The following is a 21180-nucleotide window of genomic DNA, read 5'->3' on the forward strand; positions in this document are numbered from 1 at the left end:
TTTCTGTGATGAGGAGCGGCTTCTTCAAATGTGAAAGAAAGATCATTAAGAATGGCGAACAGATGTGACGCTATTGTTGCAAGGTACTAGTTATCAGCCTCATCTCTGCCTGAAATCACAGGAAGTAGGAAGCACGGTGAACCGTGCGAACACTTACTAGAAACAACGGAGGAACGAGACCTCAATTTGCAAATCGGATTTAAATTCCGGGGGGTTTATCTCCTATTCATCCTATAAATAGTTTCAAATCGATCTTCACAAAGCTATTGATGAATCCATTTATTTTTGTGTTCCATGGCAGATTGAATTTGTAGAGAGAAAATTGTGGCAGTTTGTATTTATTTCGTCACACATTATCTCACAGGAATCACTGACGTAGCTTTAACAGACCTGCTAATTACAAATTAACCAGGGATATTTCAGTATTTGGTGCATGTACAGTACCATCCTAATACACTATCATACTTTAATGAGAAAAAAAAAACAAAAAAAACAGGACATCTCATTTTAATAGCCGTTTCTGTCAAAATGGAATGTTCACAAACTGATGGCATAAAAGAGAAAGTGTTTTAATTAATTAGTGTCAAAAATTAAAACTATTTAAACAAATGTGAGTACTATAGGAGAAAAAAGAACACCCTACCTAGCCTAGCAACTACAGTATAATAATTGAATAACATGAGACACTTGTTGTAGCTATAGGTATGACTAGTTTGCTCTGCTCCAGGGTCGTGATAGTTCTAGGTTTGTCATTACAGCTTAGTTTTATTTAGTTGTGACTCTTTGTTTGTCTAAGTTTAAATTAGTTGTTAAAGTGTATTTGACAGTTTTTATTAGTTGTTATTAGCTAAATATTGTTTAGCCTTAGTTCTAGAAGTAGTTTTACTTTTTAATACTTTGATCAAGTTTTAGGTGCAGAATTCTAAAAGGTCAAAGTATTGTATTGTGATTATGTATTCATCGATTGGGTAGTCAACACTCAAAAGAACATATCATTTTCAGAAAATGGATTCAATGACTGTTGATCAACCAACTGATTTCCCTGCATTTGAAATTTTTTCTTCATTTAGCCGGATATACACACCTATAAATCATTTGTATTTATGCTCTTGTTACATCATGTTTGTATGGATATGGATGAGATTTTAAGAGGATAACTGTGAAAATTCCATGATTTCACATTATGGCATTACATGCTCTAACAATTCATTTAATTAAGTTCACCTTATTTATACAGCAACAAAATAAATTTGATCTCAGTGCACTTTACATAAATCCATACAATTCATTCAAAGTCTGGTTTTTGCAGCAATTCCACCTGAGTAAGCATGGGGCGACAGCAGAAAGGAACAACTCAGACTAAACAGGAGGAAACATCCAGAAAAACAAGGCTCAGTATATGAGACAACCTACTGTGACCAACTAAGGGTTGTTCATTACATCAAATATATTTAGTCATTTGTTGCACCAGCAAACTCCAATTAGGAGTTCTACGGTCTGGATCTCAGGTGGGATATGAAAATGGAATATAAAAATATGTGTTTACAGTTAAAAAAAATTCATTTCTAATATAAACCCTTTAATTTCAAAGTATTTACTTAAATTTATTTAAAATTGCATTTCGAATAAACAGAGATGTCTATGTTGTAAGCAAGGTAAAAGTGTTTGAAGCCGTTTTTAGCTAGCTGACTGGCTAGCTAACTTTATTCTTAGCAAAAAGTTAGAGAGGTGCAGCAGAGAGCTATGCTACCCTCCATACACCAGAAAAATGAAACTTCTGCCACTAGTATTAGCACTAGCATTGTGTTACGTTAACCTGTTCAGTTTAATACCATTTCTGATAAGATAAGATGTATGTTGCACAAACACTTTGTTCATGGGAGATTTAGAAGGGTTACTGTTTACAACCAGGTGGATTCCAGACGCCTCGGCGGTGCCATTTCTGCCATCATTTCTGCTTAGTCTGCGCATTTTCCATACAGTTGTCTGTTTATCCATGTTGGATTGGGGTTTGTAATAGTTTGTGTCTGTTTGTTTCTATTGATCTGTACAGCACTTTGAGCTGCTTTTAGTATGAAGGGTGCTTAATAAATAAAATTGATTGGTTGATTGATCTAAACAAGGAATTTCACAATCAATATTCTGAAAATAAGGGCAGTTTCCAGTTAGCGGTCACATGTAAATATAGCCTAAAACAACTTTGAATCATAGGAACACTATGATTGAATGTTTTGAACTTTTGAATGTATAGCTTTTTAAAGCCTTGGTGCACCTTGGACACCAGGAGTCACACCAATGTCATTTGCTGACAATTGTACGACACAATTTTTGAAGAACCTAATGTATATTTGTTTTATGTCTAATAAAGGTTGTTAACCAAATTATAAAATAGAAACTTAAATGAAAAGCACATAAGAGGCCAGTGAGATGTTTGGACATGGCATCAGAACGATATTGCACAAAGTTACAGGGGCAGCCAGTCTTCTTTTTGTGGCTGTCCGACCTAAATAATTCCCCATGTTGTCTGGCTTCGCCTCACCAGGTTCCAGCCTAAGCACTGATCCTTCCTTATTCCCCATCTCTCTGAACCTGGCTGTCCTGTGGTGGAGCAGCTGTTATACCGGTTTGATCGACTACGGGGGGGGTCTGAAGGTCGGCGCACAATGCAATCCGAAGGTAGAAATCCTCAGCCTTATCAGTCTGACCTTCAGGACCGCTGATACCACTGATGACACAAATACTACAATCCGTCGCTTCTAATGTGCCGCCGCAGCGCATTATTCTGTAGGACTCTTGATAAACAACACTGCTGCGATAGATGTAATTAGCCTTTTCTTTTGTGTTAAGTTTAGTTGTGTTGTAGTGTATCTGTGAGGCAAGTGTTTACCATAAATTTCCAAAAAAAGAAACATTTTGATACATCTCCATAAATCAATGCTTCTACATGAAAGGAAACCTCCCCCCCTTCTGACAATATTAAATGGAATCTGCAATAGTGGTTGAATAAATCTGATAACTTACAAATACCATGCCTTACACTTCACAGTACTGACATTTATATTCATCAGCAATAATATTGGTGACAGTGGTAGCTGTATTCTGGTATGAGCCTCATTCATGCTCAAGGTTCGATGTGTTGAAAAGAGGACGTCAACCAGTGTCGCCGTCCTTCAGTCGCGATAGATGCTTTGCCTCGAATTTATATCACGCAACTTTGTGTTTATGTGACAGTGTTGGCTTGTCATTAAAAAAGGGGAAAAATGTCCTTTCGGTGTTGATGTGGGATATCTATCGGTGTGAATAAATCCCTCTGTAAACATTTCAAAGGCTTCCACAACATTAACACAAACTCAAGCGGAGGATAAGAACACTTCCTGGGGTTGGCACTTCATCTCCACTGAGAATGCTGTGCCACCTCTACAGGTGGTTGGCTAGATTAGCCGAGTTCCCACAGTTCAACACAAGAAACATGTGATGGATGCACACAGCAGACACCCTCTCTGTTTATGTGAGAGATTAGCTTCAAGGAACGAGCGGGTAAAAAAAAACAAAAAAAAACAAACTAGTGTTTCTTTTGGTTTCACTGACCTGAGATGGAAAGAAATATGGCTTTGAGTTTTTCTTTAATTTCATATGTCTGATATAACGTCAGACCTACAACAGAATCTACAACAGAATGCTTTGAATCAAAGCAGATTCAGACTCAAATGTGCTAAAAAAGTGTGAGGCACCAACTTGAAAACTGAGGGTTAAAGAAAAGGGAATGAAAAAAACCCCAAAAACAGGAAATTGATGTTCACAGATACTCTTCATACAATTTGAGCTTAAGATAATCTGCGGGGAAGAATAGACAGAAATTTCAGTGAACACATGTGCAAACCTGGCCAAAATGATATTTAAAAAGATTTTCTGCTTTAATAGAAGCAAAGGGTGATTCTAAAAAGTATTGCCTGAAATCAAACCTTCAGACCTTTGAAAACATCTTTCCATCCACATTGCAATCATCTGCTTCTTTCTGCTCATCTATTACACAAAAACTCAAATACAGTACAGCAAAGGGGCAGTATTATGTGTTTTCCAGGCACATAGTGCCATTTTATAGCAGTCAAGTGACTATGTTACTTTCAGTTGTTATAAAAATGCGGTATACATCAAATATGACTTAAAAGAAATTTGACTTTGTAATTTAACACATTGAAATTGGACCTTTGTCTCTTTAAGAAGTTGCTCTTTATGAAACTCTGCCTTCAAGAAGTCATCACAACATGGCTCCTCTATTAACCGTTTTGTGTTTTACCAGCATTGCACTCTGTTTACATGGGAGCTCAGCAGATGTGCAGTTCCACCAGGTGTTTGCTAATTGCGTCTGGCTGAGTGGGGGAGTCGCGCTGTGTAATGCAGATGCTCAGAAGTTTGGAAACTGCAGTCCAGACTAGGAACTGCATCTCGAAGGCGGAGATAAGTCAACCCAGGTGTTTTGCCCAGCTGAATGGTTTCCAAGGAGATTAAAGGATTTCTCAAACATGCATTAAAGAATTAAGGCAACACTGCAGGTATGTTTTTATGAGGAAATATAACATGACAAAAAGCTCAAAAAAGTCTATTTTACATAATATTTCCGCTTTAGAGATGCATTTGTGAGGTAGCAGCATTTTATGACGTTTACAGGGTGTGACTACTTTAGCAGAACACTTTACATTATTGTCTGAAGCACCAGCTAGTTCCCATCACAGCAGTACATGTGCTGTGTATGTTTGCGGGTTGCATGTTGTAAAGTCCAACGGTCATAAAGCTCCATAAATATTCATGGAGTTAAACATTCCCCCAAAATCATCTGCTAAGTGTTCAAGTAGGTACCAAGAAAACAAGCAAAAAAGTATTTCGAGCGTCATTGAACTTCCTCGAAAATTTCCAATAATTGATGAAGCCTCTTAAAAAGTAATTAGGGTATTCACAGCACCGCGTACGGGAGCGGACAGGCCTTGATGACTGCGGAGCCGACCTAATCCAGGGCGGCAGTTTGGCTGTTGATTTGCAGACTGTGGGCCTTGCATTGTGAGGACTTTATGGTCCCTTTATGGTACGCCAGGAGACACCTGCATGGGCGATATGTTGCCTGAGACATTTTTCTCTCTCCTTCTGTGTGGCTCCTTTGCTTTTGTATCATTAGCGGAGCAAAGGGGCCGTGAATCACTCGTCTCGACCCCCCTCCATCTCCCCTTTCCTTCCATCTTTTTCAACCTCTCTCTTCTCCCCCCGAACAGCCCGACCACAGCGGCCTCCCTCCCCTCTCCTCGGGTGCTAAACGGCTTGACAGAAGGGTGCCCAGACCGTTGGCAGTAGCCATCGACTGGAAGGGGAGAAGCTGCCAGGAGTCCTTGATGGATAGGCTCATTTTCCAGCCGGCAGCAAGTCTCGGCGAAGCATCCATGTCATTTGTAATGTCAGCCAACAAAATGTAATCAAACATTCCAGCGGTTTAATCACAGAGGGCTGCTCAAGAGATGATTGTAGTGTCAATATAATGCTATTTCATTATCTGTTTGTATTTTATATTGACAGTGTCAGATAAACAGTGTGGAAAATTAAGATTAAAAATATGGTAATTTCATTTCAATCACCCCGGCTACAGTTGCTGGCCCATTATGCGATTGATTACTTCTGAATTAAATTTGGGGCTGAATGTAAAGTTTAATCTTCTTTCTTCTCTGCAATTCAGCTCCCCAAAGGCCTCTTAGTAAGTAAGTACCCATTTCATTTGATCTTTAATGAAAAGTAATGGCCCAAATGAATTGTATAAATCAGCTGTCGCGTGTACCTAGTAGACGTTCCATTTCTTTTTCCTTTCATTTTTAATTCCCCTCTTTCAGCGTCATGACCCAAACTTAAGGCCGCAGTCCTTAAAAATAAAAAAAGAAAAAAAGAAAAAAGAACTACAGTGCCGTGACAAAGTGATTTCTTCTGTGTTTGCTTTTTGTCACATTTAAAAGCAAAGAGATTTTAATGTCAGACAAAATATACACTGTGTAAATAGAAAATATAGTTTTCAAATGAAAATTTAATTTATAAGAGGTAATAGCTGTCCAAACTGATATGTTTTAGTGTGGAAATTTTTTTTTTCTCTAAACTGAAAATAATAAAATCATTATTTTTGCAGTGATTTAGTCACTGATTAATGGAATCAAGAAATCACTTGAATAGAACCTATTTGACAACATGAAGTAGGCCAAAGGATCAGAAAAAGCCACACATTATGCCGCATTCTACAAAAATTCAGGAACAGATTAGAAACCAAATCGTTACCTTTTATATACAAATATCAATCTGGAATTCGGTTGAAAAGCAATTTCAAAGGCTGTGGGACTCAAGTGTGGCATACATTGAAAAAAGAAAATGACCTTCCAACTTAGTAGATACAGTATTAATTTGTCACATGGATTCAAATTAAGTTATTTATGTTTGTCTAACATGACAAACTTAATACATTTATTTGGAGAAACTTAATCTGATTTCTTGTGACCCATTACCATAATATATTTAAGTTGGAGCACCTGTTTTCTTTTTTCAGTGTAGAGAGAGAGCTGTGACACAAAAATGAAAATAAATAAATAAATAAATAAATAAATACATGGAACAGCTCTGCTGTTTTGCAGGAGGGCCCTGCCAACCAAAACTACTCCATAAGCTCGTTGATGACTCATCCAGGAGGTCTAGTTCAGACTGCAGAACGAAATCTAAAGCACTGCAAACCTCACTTGCCTCAGTTGTGGTCAAAGTTAATCAATGAACCAAAAAACCAAAATTTTCCCACGTATTTTTGGTCTAATTTCTAGAGAAAATATTTTAACACACTTTGAAACTAACAAACGTCTCAACTAGACATAGTTATAAGCTTACATAGTTTTAGGTCAATAATTCCTTAATATTGAAGAGAAAGTATTACCTCCATTGGCTGGAAAAACACTTATAAGAAGAACATTTTCTATAAGTGAAATAATCTGCCTAAGTACTTTTACATTGATTTATTGATTTTAAACAAGCTTCTGTATCTTGCTGAGAAGTTACTTATAAGTTGGTTTGTCTTATTTCAAGAGTACCAAGATATTTGCACTAGAAACTAGACCAAAAATCCTTGATAAATTTAGATTTTGTTCTTCTTTTCCTTTTGTGTCTGTGGCAGTGAAAGAAACTGGTTAAAAATTGCATTTACAGAGAGTTGAAAAGGCAAAAACCACTGCTTATCAATGGCAACCAAAAAATCGGTTTCACATTAAAAACTTGATGATCGCCATAAATTTTGGGAAAATATTCTATGAACTTACAAGATCAAAGATGAACTTCCTAGAGAGATCATCATCACCATCCTTTGATCAAACATGGAGGTGGTAAGGTGACAATCCGGGGCGGTCAGGTCAAGTCGTCATTATTGATAGATCCATGAATTCAGCTCTCCTGCTGTTTGGCCATCAGTTCATGACCTTAAACTCAAGTAGTGGGTTTTTTTGTTTGTGTTTTTTTGGGAGAAGGACATTGATCTGATTCTACTCTTCGTGGCTTAAAACAAACAAAACGGAGGTTTTGGAGTGGCCCGGTCAAAGTTTATCCTTAAATCCGAGTGAGATGCTTGCTGCTGTTGACGCCCCAACGCCCTCCGACCAGGCTGACATAAACTATTTCTGGGCCAGAAGTTCCTCCACAGTGATGTCGAAGACTTATCGGTTTTTACAAACACTTCGCAAAGGGAGGGGACACAACCAGTTATTAGGTTAAAGGGCCGATTACTTCCTCACAATTACTTCCCAGGTGCGCCGCGTTAATGAGGTCATTGTTTTTATTAAGGGCATTTTTTTCTGTTATTTGAAAATGTTTAACATAACAAAAGAAGAAGCAAAAATAAAAGAAATCTATAACTTTTTGTGCCTTTTTCTTAAGTAAAGAAAATAGATTTGTGTAGCTGCGGCAGATGAGATATTTATGAGAGCTGAAAATAAGGTCAAACATATGTACCCTGCAAGGTGCTTAGCAAAGTAATTAAGAGGGAATACTTCTCAGCCTGGAGTGCCACTTTTAGGAGAAACTCCAACCTCTAAACCCGCCGACGGGTGACAGACATTTTAATTACATGGTAAATTTTGATTTTTTTTCTCTCTCTCTCTTTCTCTCTCTCTCTCTCTGTGTGTCTGGGCCTGAACTCTTAAGCGCTGCCATGTAGTCAAGATTTAGCTGCAAAAATCCCCCCCCCCTCCGTTTTCGGCGGCCGTGTGTGAAGTGACACGACCGTTAACGAGAGCTCGGCGGAAGAAGGAGACGGGGGTTGAAGAAAGGAGCGCTTCTTTGTGAGTTCCCATTCAGCGCGATTTGTCCCCCTTTGTAGTCCTAATTATGTGCCAAAGTAGGATAACAGAAGTTCTCAACTCGGCCATTATGCCTGCACAAAAAAAGAGACGCATACAAGGAGCTGATCACTTTGGAATTAGCAAACATGATACTATATGAGGAGGGAGAGAGAGAAGAAAAAAAAAACATTAATACCGTCAGGGATTAGAGGTTCTGATTAAAGTGTAGCTTCTACCATATGCAAATTAGTGATAGGCATTTATCAGCGCCTGGGCAAGCTGTCTTAGCTGCAAAGCCACATATGTTTTTTAGCTGATTAAAAAACTGCTTGAAGTTGCAGGCTTTTTAATGGCAGAGAGAGAGAGAGACACAGAGAAAGAGAGAGAGAGAAAGAGAGGTTGTGAGGCAACTCATTTCCTTTTGGCCAATTTCCCACAATCGCTCAGAGCGTTTGCCTTAATTCCCTCCTTTATTAGCTGCATTCTTTTGTATATAATTAAAACATTTCTCAAGTGAGCATGTGTGTGCTTGTGTTATTTTATTTTTTTGTCCTTTATTTTTCATCAGTGAACATATTGTATTCTTTCTTCTTTTTTTTTTTTTTTAACTATATCGCTGTAGCCTGGACGCCCCTCCTGAAAAGGAGCCAAAGTTTGGGCACGGCGACCGTAAAGGCAGAATTAGGTGAGAATTTGTCAGCGGTCTGCCATTGTGCGAGGGTCTTGGCGTTATTATATTTCCCTTTTCACATGGAGGTGACCCCCTTTGTGTTAACAAAGAACATGAGGATGAAACTGAGCTCTGTGTGCTCCTCACCCAGCACTGATAATGCCTCGGTAACCCAGCAGCACCCCCCCACACCCCCCTCTCCTCCTCCTCTCCTTGAGGGAGCACTTTAATTTATGCTTTTTCATCTCCCTGGGCGCAACACTGTTAACCTGCTCTGTGCACTACTGATTCTGGGAAGGGAAACCTCTTATCCACACCAGACTGCTGCATCAAGTCTCTCCTCTCACTACTCCGCCGGTGGAAAGTTAGTTCTTGATGCAAACGGCAAACATCCCGGCAAAATGTACGGCCAGGGAATAAAGAGATTTACACAAGCTCAAATAGGTAACCTGCTTACTGTCAGCTCGTTTTTCCTGCTTACTACGTTAATGTGATTTTTTTTTTTAAACATCCCTTATTAGGACTGTACTTATTTTCTTAGGACAGTTTTAATTCGAGAAAAACTTAACTACAGTGTAATTTACTGTAATTCTCTGGTATAGTGTGGTACTGTAAACTGAACTATTGTACAATGCACTACAGACTATAATATACAAGGCTGAGTATTGCAACTATGCAGGATATGTTATTCTATGGTATAACAGAACATTGAATAATATACTATAATATACTCTGCTCTACTAAGGTAGATTATACTATGCAAGAGTTTACTATACGCTGCTATCAGGGTTAAGCAGCTGCTTAGGGCCCCCACACCACCAGGGGTCCCCCAAGAGCACCAAGCTAGCATGATTAAAAAAATATACATAAATATTTAAAACAACATTTAAAAAATACACACTAAATAATATTACACATGGAAGAGTGTTTTCTATATTGCTGCTATTGTCACTGGTGGGAAAATATAAGATATCAAACTTAACTTGTTTACTGTAAATTTAGTGTTCATCAGCTGATGTTACTTTCAAATAGTTCAAGTAATATGGCACACATACATTTTTTCAGTTTGTTATTCCTCTATAAGGTCAAAATTAACAGCCATAATAACACCGGTTGATGTAAACTAATTACAAATTATGCTACACTATACCCTGCATGCTGGGTATAGTGACAGTATGCCGTTACACAACACCAGACTATGTTACAGTACATTACTGATCCTCACACTTTACATAACAACCTGTGCACTCCTAATGTTAGCCTAATATTGCTTTTATTTAGTTAATTTCACTTTAAAAATAATCATAGTTAATTTGCTGAGCGGTCGGCTGCACAAACAGACAGGGACTCAAACCAAACTTGTCATTGAACTTTGTAACTTTTACTGAGGTTATACAGTACAATACAATATAAGTACAGTGATGGGTAGCACCTGTCAGTTGTAAGGACTCTTACATGTTCCATGTTACTCTTTACATCTGTAAATTTTGCACATTAACAACTTTAATATTTTTAACATATTTTCCCAACAGTCCATATTATAAATTTGGATGTTTAGTTAAAAAGATAGACATGGTGTATGTGCAGAATTGTATTGTTTTTTATCACAAACAATGTTAGTGATTTAAAAAAAAATGGAGTTATTGAACCATAGAAAAATATCAGCTTCATTTCCTTCCATGGAAAAAAAAACAACAAAAAAAACAGCAGTTTCTGTGCTCAGCGAAACCTTCCCAGAAACATAGCAGACCAATAATACTCCGCAAACCAGTGATTCAATAAATTACATTGTGGCAAAGAAGCCATGTAATTGAAATATCTAGATAAGAATGAGAGTGACTCTAAATGATATAAAATGATGGAGACAATAAAAGGAGCGGTCCGGAGATGGGCTCGTGGTTGCCTTGAACAGTCTGGAAGGGGCGGCCTAAGTAGCAAAGCCATAGAAACATGTTGAAAAGAGCTATTGTTGCTTTTGAAGGCAACCTCTATCTCTCAAGGACATCTAATTAACAGACAACAGCTGAGTCCATTTCAAATGGTAATATATTTTCCATTAAATGCATCATTTTCAATGCTTTATTGCTTACTTCAACAAACCTTTCTTTTTTTCTTATTATTTTGCAGGGAGGTATTTAATGCTTTATTTACTACACTCAATACATTGTTTGCACTTGTGCAGGCATTTCTCTTTGACCTCTTCAACGTATAATAGTGAATTGGTGGTAAATGAAAGGTACGCATTTTAAAATGTTTTTCATCTCTGATTCAATATGTCATTTCAATGAACCACTTTCGCACTGTTTCAATCACATCTAATTTAATAATGAAGTAAACGACCACAAAGGTCCCGGTTCATGAAATGAAGATCGCAGAGATACGTTAAGGTTTATACAAACCTCTCTGACCGGAGCACAACCAGAACCGCAACGACGGGAAATTCTAAGAAGACGTTCTCTTTCCAAACATTTCTCAAAGCACAAAACCTTCATTCTATGTTTCCATATGCTAGTGACACACTTGCAGCAATTCAGACTAGATTGTTTTGTGAGTCTGAACTGAGTGAGAATTTTGATGCTGGACCTGAAAAAGGCCGATCCTCGACAACCTGACAGAACAGTTCTGCAAAGAATTAGGGTAAAATTGCAGCATCCAGATGTGGAAGTCTTACTGAGACCTATCCACACAAAGCCTATATAATGCAGTAATTTAAGTTATGATAAATCATTTTATGTAATTTTCATTATTTTGTAGAAACCAGTTTCCACTTTGATCTTGAAGGGTTTTTATGGTAATTGTATTGTCAAGAAAGTTGCATTTTGTTCGTGTTAGAAGGTAAGGTAATTTTATTTATATAGCACATTTTCAGCAACAAGGCAATTCAAAGTGCAAGAAGGGGATGAATACTTTATATAGGCACTGTAAATACACACTAAGGTTTATTAAGAAATTAAGTTTTTGTTTTGTTCAGAAAAAAACTGAAAGCAAGGTTGGTGGAAATATTTTGGCAAGAAAATCAGAGCTTTGTTAGCTTAGCTTAGCATGTTTTTTCCCTTTGTTTATGGTTCTATGCCATGTTTCTCCACAAAATCTATTCTGTTTCTGCAACTATTCTGTTACTAAAAGAACATCAACAAACTAACATCACTGTATGTGAATTAATATGTTTATTTGATGATTACTAACTCATCTGTAGCTCTTCATTTTATGCACTTGATGCTACTGCGTACGCAACAAAATAAAATATGTGCAATGGGTGAAGCAATTATCCAATACTCCTTTTCACTGTTGGGTATCTGCATTACTTTTCCAAGTTGTATAAAAACATCTTTAAGTAATGCATGTAGAGTTTTCTGTGACACAATGCATGGTGTGATCTCTGGCTAAATCTGGATGTCATGGATTTTTTTTTTTTAACAAAAAACATCAGTAGTTTAAATGTCACAGCTCAGAAACAGCACATACATTTTTCATAATGAATCACTTGCATATTTACACAAGTGCCAAGTCTGAAAGAAATGACTAGATTACAGCTTTTCCTAATGTCACACTATGCATACACTCTGTCTGCAATGACAAAGACTCGCTCACCTTTAAAAGATGAGGGCTTGGAGTTGCAGCATTCACAGACTGTGTATAGATTCTTGATCATTCATTCAGAGGAGTTAAGGTGATCCTTAAGAATTAAAAACAGAAGAAAATGAGATAATAAAACATAATGTATTTTATGGATCCACAGCAGCACAATGTCATTTTGACACATTTTTATCAGAATACACAGTCAAAACACTTTTACACAAAAATCAAGAAAATTACAGACAACCTTGAGCATCCTCATCATGAGACTATCTTAGTGTCTTTAGTCAGAGGCTTTTTCAAATTTGTTGTAATACAGGCTGCTACAGGAGATCTTTCCTCCCAAAAGTCATCACTATCTACATTGATTCTGAAGAATTTGAATTAATACGAGTTGGAACATTTAATTTGCCTTTGGGATCAATAAAGTATTTTTGAATAAAATGTTTAATGGATGTCCATTATTAACAGCAATATGAAAAAAAACATGGTACAAAATGTTAAGATTAGATCAGTGTTTTCTTACTACATAATTTTCCTGGAAAAAGCATGGTTCTTTTTCTAAAAAACTAATCTTTAACCTATTCTGACAATAATGCAATCAAAATTGCAGATAAGAACATCTTCTTGAAATCTCATTTTATTTATTGGGAGAATTTCATTGTCTGAATTAATAACCTGCAGCATTGTTTTGAATAGGGCAGGTTGTTCACCTGATGCACCCAAAGCGTTACTGACTGTTACCCTCACACACTCATGCAGAGTAGCTAACTGTGTCTCCCGTGGGGGAAAAGGAGAGGGGGATCTAAAATCAATAGCCGCCAAGTTAAAGATGCAGCTTGCCATTTGACCTGTCCTCCTCTTGTCTTCATCACAGTCTTTTCAGCTTTCTCCTCTCACCACCCATCACCCCTCCTCGTTTACTACCGTAAATGACACGCCGACACGCTCCTAACAAGACACAAATTGTTTAAGTCAGTCTAGGTGGAAGCGAGTCCCGCGTCGGCGGGGCCGCTGGCGATTATCTGCAGAGGAACAGTAGGTCAGAGGTTCGGACAAAAGACTCGATGCAACCTCTTTGGCTGGCGAGGAGGAGGACCGAGTGCGCTTAAATGTCCTGGGAGTCATTTGCCTCTTGATTTTGGAATCAATGAAGGGGATAAAAAGAGGAGGGGCGGAAGGTTTCTCTCCAGCAGAAAATGGCATTAGAGTTAATGACCAAGTTGGTCCCAGAGGGGTAGTCCATATTAAAGCTATTTCAGCAGCGACAGCTTTCACCACATGACCTGGCTGATTAATGACAAAGTGGTTCTAAAATAGGAGTAACAATAACTGTCAGTCAGTATGAAAGAAAAATAATTATTCAGAAGCAGTCTGCTGTTTGTTTTGCCCTTTTCCTGGATTTCATTGCCTTAAAAAGGCACAGAGACTCTGCTTTTTGGTATAACGATGCGTCCATCTTTTTCCAGTTATATGTGACAAATGTCACATATAAGAAACATATAAGATAAAAAACTGATAAGATCAACAGAGTGGAGGCTAGCTTTAAGTGTGTGTGTGTGTGTGTGTGTGTGCATATACTTGCTTTTGTTACATTATTAGGACCTTTCACAACACACTTGCTTACCATATGAAGACTGGTCCAAAGTCTGAGTGTGGTGTGCTAAAAAGTTATTTTTGGGTTGGATTACGCCTTGAGAATGGTGATGGTTTGGGTCAGGCTGCTTGAAAGAGAGGAAACCTGTAAGGATGGAAATGAAAAAAAAGATAAATAAATAAATTACTTCACCATCCAAAATAAACCCATGATAAAATTTTTTACAAACATTTAGAACAAAGAGAGATTAATGTTGTGTTCTACAACAAAGTACATTCTTTTTTTTAACAGTCACAAGAAGTTGGATTTTGAGAAATTATGAAGCTCAACTTGTGATACTTTCATATGTTGCACAACCACTTTTCCATGTGCAAGGCTTGAAAGTTATTTTCATCTATGCACATTATCTTTGAATAAAGTTGGCTTTACCCTGACATTTAAATAAAAATTTTTATGCTATTTACAATGACATTCAAAGTTATGATTTGTATAAAATGGCAAAGACTTTAACATGTTGATTTTGATATGTTAAACTTTAAATGACATGCAGTTTATTTATTTAATTTAATGTAAAAATGTTCTGGCCAGAACCTTGTATTCTCATGTTTCTGTAACACCTGTAAATCTGACGCACAAGCTACATCCGCAAAACAACAACGATGGACGACAAATCTGCTTCTCTTGTCCACTGGGTGTTAATTTTTGTTTCAAAAAAATTACCTGGTGGGAGTCTGATAGGAAAAGACTATTGTGTGCAAGTTATGAAAGGAGTTAGCCTATTAGCCTAAAATAGCATCCCAATGCTAACCATGTAGCAGTACCACAGACGTCCCCAACACTAAAGTCAGCGTCCACATTTCTAAAAAAGTTCCATGAAACAGGAGTTCCTGGACCCCTGGAAAGCACTTGGCACCAATCAGATAGTTGAATAATTTAAGTAACATATTTAAAATATATTTGTTAATGAGTTTATATATCTAATAATTTAGCAGCAAAAGGGTTTTGAATTGAACATGTTGCTTATTGAGTCAATATATAGTTTGACTAAAATGTGATTTAACAGATTAATTAAAAGACCCTGCCATTAACTCAATTAAAAATTTGAATCAAGTCCTGTCACTAAAATTTACCAGTAAAAAATCTAAGATTCCATCCTTTCTGATATTCTTCAAAATGCAAAGAAGACTGACAAAGTGTTTTATGAATATTTAAAATTCTCTTCAAGAATTTGAAAATGAAACTAATGTGAAAAAAATTAAATACATAGAATTTTTTTTTAATCCAACTTGAATGTTTAGCAGAAGTTTAGTCAATATATTCCAATGCATATATGAAATCAACAGATTTCTTTTGCCCTATAATTCATTGGGTAAGAATGGCCCTTCAGTCCACTTTAGGACTGCAGACACCAGTTGAAAAACTCTTATTGTGCTTGGGAATTGTTCTGAATGCTGATTGTATCGAGCCTGAGCGGACGGCAGGGGCCCCATCTGATATTTATCGCCTCGAGTCTACCAGGGGTGACCGGGGGGCAAGGCCGCATCCCACGTGTCCGGCTGGAGAGCAGATTAAAGCGTTCTGAAAAGCTGCACACTGCTGGCCGCAATGAGAAAAATAATAATGTGGACATGGCCTTCCCTTTATGACAGTAACAACACATTCTCCGGGGACCAATCTTTTTTTATCAATACCGAAGAGTGACAAACAAGCGCACACCCAAAGCCAGAATTGTGTGAGACGATGTATGGAGTATTTATGATGCTTGTGTATCTTGAAGGTGGGGATGACAAAAGCAGTCAAACAAACTTTTATTGCCATCTGCCATATATTTTTAACCAAAAAGGTACATTGTATCTCATTATTTCTTTCAGACTGAAAGAGACACTAACTTTACTTACACCCCCCACCAAAAAGTCCTTGAACGGGCAGAACACTGAAGAGCAAAAAAAAAAAGAAGAAGAAGAAGGATGGGAGGGGAGGGGAGATGCATCAAAATGAAAAAGCGTGTTTGTTATTTGGAGTTAGGAAATCGTTGACATTCACTTAGATAAAAAGAACAAACTTGAATGTACTTTTGGAATTATAACCAGAATTAAGAATATCCTTTAAGAGACAGTCTTTCAACTAAACACTAAGTAACAGTTTTGTACTTAACTATTTGATCAATTAAATCAGTTTTATTCAAATGCCCGAACCAAAATGCACTTAAAAAGTCCTAGTTTTAACTTAGGCCAACTTCCTGAAATCCTCTACTGGCTCCAAATGAAAGAAACCCACATTTTTGTAGATTGTTTTTCTAGTATATTCTAAAGAAAATGCAGCTTTTGGAGCTAAGACACCTAGCGACAATGCTACTTGACATGCTGTTGGCTAGCATTTGCAAAGCAGCCAATCTGTGACTGGTGCTGATTGGCTGCACCCTAAAACTAGAAATAACAAAGACAGCAGATATTAGCTTATGTGATAGTGGTAAGACTGTCTCCACTCTTCATCCATATTAATGTATATTTGGTAGTGGAACTATTAAAATAGGCAGTTATTAGTCGTTTTAGAAGGGGACTCAAATATCAAATATCTGCAGATTTTAACCATTCACAGGGGGAAATGTTCCCTGACCTTAGCGAATACTTAATATACCACAAATATGCATCTTTGCTATAATAATGACTCAAATGTTACGGCAATGGCTCAATAATAAACTTAGTTACAGTCATTCTATGCACTGCAGCTTCTCTATGTACACTGAGAATAATTCACTCAACTCAGCATTCCAAGTGCTTGACTCTAGCTGGATGACCTACTTTCCAATTGAGATAGATTGATTATTTGACCATTTTCTATTAAACTCTCAATCCCACATGGTCAGTTGATCCTTAAAACTTAAATGTCGCAAAGCAAAATGAATGAACTCTGTGCTGGTTACTTCAATTCTACACATTATCATAATACTCAGAATTTAGAAACGATGGTGCAGCACAAGCCCATGAAGTATACTAGGAAACTGTCAGCAGCTTAAATGTTAAACTAGTTAAAATGAAAAAAAAAAAAAAAATCAGCATCCAAACTCAGCTGAAGCAAGTCCATGTTCTAAAATCAAACATTTCTATTTTCACTAAAGAATGCTGAAGGTCTGATGAGCGCGCACCATCTTATTGTAGATCCCAAAACAATAAGGAAAAAAGCTTTTGATCCGTGTAAGATCTCTATGCTCATAACACAGCACTTCATCCATTTTCTCAGATCTCATAGAACTCCACAAAAAGAACAGAGAAAAGAGGAAAAGCTAACAAAAAAGGAGGTATAAATAGACGCTGTTATTCTGAACAATCTAATGAAACAACATTTCTCCCGACAATGCTTCACAGCTCTTTCTAAACCAAACACATACAAGCTTTTGTTTTCCTCCGACTCGCCGCGCTATTATGGTCGAGAATTATTTCCGTACATCTACAGAGGAACTCACATGATCGAGATTAAACCGGTCACCGTAATCAGGCTGCAGATTTTAATTGTGAGCGCCTCGGCTGGCACTGTTTTCTCCCCTATTCTGTCCCGGTTGACAAAAATCTGACAGTGGCTTTGCATGGCAAACCTGTTTAATGAACGACTAATCCAGGAAGAGCGCATTATGGCAAACTGTCACACACACATTGTACCAATATTAACTTGAATTTACATTATCATCCTCTGGTAATGCTGGAATATTTGGATTTCCATTAATGCATGGCCTTTCTGTGTGAAAAGCAAACAGCAGTGAACTAAATCTGTTTCTCCCACCACCGCCACCTCTTTTGACTGGGTGTTGGTCTTAACACAGTGCAGAGGAGCTTTCTTTATTGGGATGACAGCTCCAAGGCTTCTTCACTCCTCACAATCAGGCTCGCAAACAAAAGACTTGCAAACCTCTTCTGGAGCAGCCGAGCCAAACTCCTATTACACCATTGTAGCGGCCCTGTAAATCAACAAGAACAATGATGGGAAGAACAATGATGGGGAGCACAATGGCGCGGGGCCGGCACCAGCGCTCTTAGAAAAATATGAACCCAACGAACAATAAGTCAGTCACTCGTGTGAAATGCGTTTTACTTCTCAAGTTATTTGTTATGTTTGTGCTTCCTCTCCCATTGTTCATTCGATATGTTCAAATTGTAATATTTCTGACGCTTGATTTCAATCCAGAAGGAAATCCAAACTGCACTATTTTTTCTTCTTCAGGTGGTGATGTCTTGATCACACAGATGGTTGACATTAAAGTACCAAAACATCCATTTCACACATCAAATCTGTGACAAGACTTGATTGATATTCACAGTCTGGTTTTAGCTTGACCTGATTAGAGGGATTTGGGGAGGTTAGAAGTTAGCGGATGAATCCAAAATAACAATATCAAAACAAAGTATCAGATCGATACTAGAGTGGTAAGATAAATACATTTGTTTCAGATTTTGAAGTTTCATTCTGGTTCTCAATGTTATCTCTAAAAACATTGTTTCAATTTGCTCTCAAATTGCAATTTTTCCCAACTTTATTTAAGAAACTATGCACATAAAATTATTTTTTCCTGTTCAAAACATTGATATATCAAAGTATTTTTGTAGAGACCTATAAACGTTGTCCAAAATGTATCCAAGCTTTTAATAAACTAATTGAATGAAAAACCACAAAAATACCGTATGAAGTATCGTCAGAAGTTTGATAATCACGTATTAACCCTCTCCAAGGAGAAGTAGAGAAGAGAAAAGGAGGTAGGAGAATCTGTGCAGCAACAATATCAAACTTAAAAAAAATAAAAAGGTATTAAAGAATTGGTATTGATATTATGATGCCTGCCCTGTATTTGCTTGGTAGCAATCCGATACCAATGCTTATACTGCACACCTGCAAGACAGATGTGCACAGCTGGTTGGGAATTCACTGAAAAGACTTTCAGTTGTAATTCCATTGATAGGTTGTTCACAAGTACAAGTCCAGATTTTTATTTGTAAAAAAAAAAATCATAATAATCATGTAATCTTTTTGTTTTACTTCACATCTATGCACTCCTTTCTACTCTATGACAAAACATGGGAAGTCCAAGGCACTTCAAATGAGATACAAGCATTTTATTACCTACAGTTAAAGGTATGCTGTGTGTAGAAACAGTTTGTATCATAGCCAGTGGTAGCACTAAATTATAAATACAAATATTTGTCACCCTCAGCTTGGACTACTTGGTTAATAATGTTTACACTTAGTTAAGTATAGTGGCAGTTTTTCCATCAGTCGTGCATAATGGCCGACGGACCAGGTTGGGAAAGGACATCTATTAGGCCGAGACAAGCAGAGTTGTGCCGGGAAGATGGAAGAGCAAAGCAGCAAATTTTGAATATTACTGACCCAGCACTTGGGAAAAGGCAGTGCACAACAAGACGAAAAATGAATGCTTTTTAGTCTGGAAATCCTTTCACCCTCTCACATTCAGCAGATCAGATTAAGAGAGAGGTTTAAGAAGATTTTGACACGCACAAAAAAAAAAACTTCTGAGCCTCGGTAGGGGGTGGGTTGGGGAAGGTGGTAGGGAGCAGTTTGTAATTCACTGGCTTCAGGCAATTCATCACAGAAATTGAGTTTCTAATGCAGCATCTTGTGAATCCCTTTTGCCCTGTCAACGTTTTAATACATTACATTGGGAATGTAAATCGTGTTTGAATTTTTGGCACAAACTACACGGCTTCCACCGAACCCACTGTACCTGCACCACCTTACTGTACGGCATGCGGAAAGTGACATGTGCTCCAATGTATGCATCATATACAATCATATGCTACATTCATCTTAACGCTGGGGGTGAACAGAGGCAGGACTGGGAATATATTCCTCAGACATAAAATCAAAGAATGAAAGTATATCATTTTTAACAGAAAACAGAGAAAATGTCTGGTTCCTTTAATTATTACTGAGGGAAAATAAAAGTAATTCAGCATTTGTAATATGACCTGATACCAGAAAACAATGCAATAACTAATTAAATGAGTTAAAACATTTAATTTCCTGTGGGATCAACAAAGTATTTCTGTTAAGAACAAGTTTATGCCATTGCTAATATGCTATTACAAGAACATCCAAATTAAATATTATTTCCTTGCCTTCAATATTTTACATCTGATATATTTCAGATATTTCATTTTTAAGTCTGTTCATTTCCTTCTGCTGTAAACCAGATCACAAACTGAAGCCAAACCCCAGTCGCACTGATGTTTCACTATGCTATTAGCACATATCATAATTAAAGGGAAAGTTCTGGGTTTTTGAAGCAAGGTTCTGTTTAAAAAGATATTTTTAAAAAAATAGTAATTTTACTTGCAGTGGATAACTCCTTCAGCATAAATCCAGACAAGCTAGTTTCAGCGGCTAATGCTGACAGCTAGTCCAAGATGAACAGGCTCAAAGTTTAAGCAAATACTACTTTGTTAGCCTTTAAATTATCATCATTTTTGCACAGAGTAGTTATTTAAATGGGAAACAGATTATTTATTTACACAGAAAGTGGAGGCAAGACATGATTAAGGATTTAAGTGTTAAACATTCAGAGAATTTTGGCTAGCTGGATTAGCTAGTAGTTCTAATAGTTAGCATCCAGGCTCTTATTGACTGTGTTGTACCATTTCACCCTCATCAAAAATAATATTTATGATGAAGGTTAAAACTGAAATAATTGATGTTCATCAATCACCACCTAAAAAATCTAAACTGACATCAGAGTCTCAATATGAGTTCTAAATCATTTAGCAATCTTTTCTTGGGAAAAAAAAAAAAAAAGATCTTAATATTTCAATAATGACATTTGTCAGCTTTTTTTTTACAGTTGTATCATTTTCTATTTTGTTTACTGAACAAGAGTTATGTGTAGAACTAATCTCAAAAGAAAAACTGTTAACTATTTAACTAATACAACTATTATACAACTATAACCTGCCACAGTTAATTTCCATTTGCAGTCCCATTGCAGATCCATTTGCATA

The 21180-nt window shown here is 37.1% G+C and overlaps 1 long non-coding RNA gene across 3 annotated transcripts in view; it reads right to left on the reverse strand.

Moving 5' to 3' along the window:
* The window catches only part of LOC106926409 (uncharacterized), a 106786-nt gene that overhangs the window by 74718 nt on the left and 10888 nt on the right, over positions 1–21180 (reverse strand). For 2 of the 3 annotated variants that reach the window (XR_015762775.1, XR_015762776.1), the window contains exons 2-3: positions 14210–14323; positions 12598–12682 (exon numbers count right to left, since the gene is read on the reverse strand). This is a non-coding gene — a long non-coding RNA (uncharacterized LOC106926409). Of the gene's footprint in view, positions 1–10365; positions 10934–12597; positions 12683–14209; positions 14324–21180 lie in introns of those variants that run through there. The other variant, XR_015762777.1, reaches the window with a different exon arrangement.

Source organism: Poecilia mexicana, unplaced genomic scaffold (assembly GCF_051168715.1).
Source record: "Poecilia mexicana isolate PSO_F unplaced genomic scaffold, ASM5116871v1 scaffold_4, whole genome shotgun sequence".
Taxonomy (NCBI): domain Eukaryota; kingdom Metazoa; phylum Chordata; class Actinopteri; order Cyprinodontiformes; family Poeciliidae; genus Poecilia; species Poecilia mexicana.